This window comes from Rhipicephalus microplus, unplaced genomic scaffold (genome assembly GCF_043290135.1).
Source record: "Rhipicephalus microplus isolate Deutch F79 unplaced genomic scaffold, USDA_Rmic scaffold_264, whole genome shotgun sequence".
Taxonomy (NCBI): domain Eukaryota; kingdom Metazoa; phylum Arthropoda; class Arachnida; order Ixodida; family Ixodidae; genus Rhipicephalus; species Rhipicephalus microplus.
In genome coordinates this window covers 165,716-169,249 of record NW_027464835.1, presented here as the reverse complement: position 1 = coordinate 169,249, position 3,534 = coordinate 165,716, and the positions used below count along the sequence as shown (strand labels likewise).

The following is a 3,534-nucleotide window of genomic DNA, read 5'->3' as shown; positions in this document are numbered from 1 at the left end:
TACCTGGTTGATCCTGCCAGTAATCATATGCTTGTCTCAAAGATTAAGCCATGCATGTCTAAGTACATGCCGAAATAAGGCGAAACCGCGAATGGCTCATTAAATCAGTTATGGTTCCTTAGATCGTTTCTTCCTACTTGGATAACTGTGGCAATTCTAGAGCTAATACATGCAGTGAGCCTGGAGCCCTTTGGGTAACGGGTGCTTTTATTAGACCAAGATCGATCGGGTTTCGGCCCGTATTGTGTGGTGACTCTGGATAACTTTGTGCTGATCGCATGGCCACGAGCCGGCGACGTTTCTTTCAAGTGTCTGCCTTATCAACTTTCGATGGTAGGTTACTTGCTTACCATGGTTGTTACGGGTAACGGAGAATCAGGGTTCGATTCCGGAGAGGGAGCCTGAGAAACGGCTACCACATCCAAGGAAGGCAGCAGGCGCGCAAATTACCCACTCCCGGCACGGGGAGGTAGTGACGAAAAATAACAATACGGGACTCTTTTGAGGCCCCGTAATTGAAATGAGTACACTCTAAATCCTTTAACGAGGATCAATTGGAGGGCAAGTCTGGTGCCAGCAGCCGCGGTAATTCCAGCTCCAATAGCGTATACTAAAGCTGCTGCGGTTAAAAAGCTCGTAGTTGGATCTCAGTTCCAGACGAGTAGTGCATCTACCCGATGCGACGGCTCGGACTGAACATCATGCCGGTTCTTTCTTGGTGCACTTCATTGTGTGCCTCGAGATGGCCGGTGCTTTTACTTTGAAAAAATTAGAGTGCTCAACGCAGGCGAGTCGCCTGAATAAACTTGCATGGAATAATAGAACAAGACCTCGTTTCTGTTCTGTTGGTTTTTGGAATACGAGGTAATGATTAAGAGGGACGGACGGGGGCATTCGTATTGCGGCGCTAGAGGTGAAATTCTTGGACCGTCGCAAGACGAACTACTGCGAAAGCATTTGCCAAGAATGTTTTCATTGATCAAGAACGAAAGTCAGAGGTTCGAAGGCGATCAGATACCGCCCTAGTTCTGACCATAAACGATGCCAACCAGCGATCCGCCTGAGTTACTCAAATGACTCGGCGGGCAGCTTCCGGGAAACCAAAGTATTTGGGTTCCGGGGGAAGTATGGTTGCAAAGCTGAAACTTAAAGGAATTGACGGAAGGGCACCACCAGGAGTGGAGCCTGCGGCTTAATTTGACTCAACACGGGAAAACTTACCCGGCCCGGACACTGGGAGGATTGACAGATTGAGAGCTCTTTCTTGATTCGGTGGATGGTGGTGCATGGCCGTTCTTAGTTGGTGGAGCGATTTGTCTGGTTAATTCCGATAACGAACGAGACTCTAGCCTATTAAATAGGTGCGGGGTTCCCAGCACCTTACAACCTTCTTAGAGGGACAAGCGGCTCCTAGCCGCACGAAACAGAGCAATAACAGGTCTGTGATGCCCTTAGATGTCCGGGGCCGCACGCGCGCTACACTGAAGGAAGCAGCGTGTCTTTATCCCTGTCTGAAAAGACTGGGTAACCCGTGGAACTTCTTTCGTGATTGGGATAGGGGCTTGCAATTGTTCCCCTTGAACGAGGAATTCCCAGTAAGCGCGAGTCATAAGCTCGCGTTGATTACGTCCCTGCCCTTTGTACACACCGCCCGTCGCTACTACCGATTGAATGATTTAGTGAGGTCTTCGGACCGATGTCCGGCGCGGCCTTTCGGTTGCGCCGGTCTGTTGGAAAGATGACCAAACTTGATCATTTAGAGGAAGTAAAAGTCGTAACAAGGTTTCCGTAGGTGAACCTGCGGAAGGATCATTAACGGATTGTGAAGGGTGAGCGCCTCAGCTGCGTCTGCGCCCGACACTTTCTGCCGCTGACCCCGTTTGGACGCGGGGTCGGCTTTTCCCCACGGGGCTGCCTGAATGTGGAGCGGCACCCCGTGACAAATTGTTGCGCCCAGCGGACGCCAACACCGCGACCTTGGACGGTCGGCCAGGTGGCGGACGCGGGTACAAACGGCGCAACGCACTCATAGGTCGGCTTTCGACCCGCCACTGCACCGTGGCTCGAAGCGCTCGAAATGCGCGACCCGACCGCTGCGGGACCGCCTAGTACTGTAAACAGGAGCGGCGGAGCGCGAACGGCGAGTCGTGGTTACGTCGGTAGAAGGCGAGGCTGCGCGTTCCCGAAACGCCAGCCGAGTGCCCTCCCGACCGTTCGAGCGTGCAAGAACGAGACCCGACAATCGCGCGGCGACTGCCAAGTACGAGAGGAACGGCACAAGCGTCGGCGGTCGGTCAAGGAACTGGCGATGTGACGGGTCCGCTGTGCACCAGTGCATACCGTCCCGCCGTCCGCGGCAAGCGCCTCCGCGTCCTCGGGTGACGGAGGCTGCCGGTCGGTTCTTGCAGGCGAGGGATCTCGCTGGCACCGGTTCGCGTTGACGCGCGGCCGGTCATGGCACGGCGATGCGACGGCCGAGGTGCGCAGTACTCGATGGAGGAACCGCACGCTCCGATGACCGTCCCGCCCTCCGCGGCGTATGCGTACCGACCGTAATGGTTGCAGCAGCGCCGGCCGGCTTTTGAATTCGCCACACGAAACACGGTGCGAGATCGCGGTTAGGGGAGCGTCGACGTTGCCAGGCGTTTTGCTTGCTGCCGAGGGAAAGGCGGCACGGCCACGTCGCGCTCGTCGCGATTAGCGGGTCTGCGCGCTTTGGGAAGGTGCCGCAACGACTTGCCGAAAGAGGAAGCACGGAAGAACGAGGGACTTGGACGTCCCGACAATTGAACGCACTTGCGGCCAGGCCCTTGCTGGCTTCGTTCTTCCGCCTCGAGTAGGCTCGTACGCGGCTCCGGCGCCGAAAGTGGTCCTTGGCACCGACTTCGGTGGACGTGGGAAGTGCCGCGCAAGTACGGCGCGCCTGGCTCCACCTGTTGGCTAAAGTAGGCAGCCGGATCGGCATTTTGGTGTGCGGTGGCAAACCGTGGATGCGAAAAAAGCTTGTGCGATTTCGTGGAACAAAAAGCGGGGGTCCCCCTTTTTATGCGGAGGAGACCGACCCGCCTGCCGTGGTGAACCGCGACGCCACGGTAAAAACGGGAGAGGCTTGTCGATGGGACCGTGCATCCCGCGCTCCACGGAGGCCGGGAGGCGGCCGCCCGAGGAAATGTGTAGCCGTCGAGGCCCGCATCTGCGTGCACTCTTATCCAAATGGGTGTACCGCAGGCATTTTCTGGTTAGGCGGGCCAATGAGAGCGAGCACACAACGATACCTACGGGTCCGGCTTGGAGAACCGGCTTCGACGCCTCCCGAGTATTTATAGAGGGGTGGACCACGAAAGCACTCGCAAGTAGCGAAAGCGAAACGCCGTCCGAAACACACCGTTTGCTCGATTTGCGGCAGCCGAAAAAGGCGCGGCAGAGTTTTGGAGTCCAAGCGTGCGCTGAAAAGCGCCCTTCTTGGCCACTGTTTGGCCGAGTGCCAGAAACGTTTGGTTTTGACTGTACGGAATTGAACAAACACTTTTTCAC

At 56.2% G+C, this 3,534-nt stretch overlaps 1 non-coding gene across 1 annotated transcript; it reads left to right on the top strand.

Moving 5' to 3' along the window:
* On the top strand, window positions 1-1,815 carry LOC142792933 (small subunit ribosomal RNA). Its single transcript, XR_012891313.1, has one exon. It is a non-coding gene; the product is annotated as a small subunit ribosomal RNA (ribosomal RNA).
* The last annotated feature ends 1,719 nt before the right edge of the window (window positions 1,816-3,534 follow it).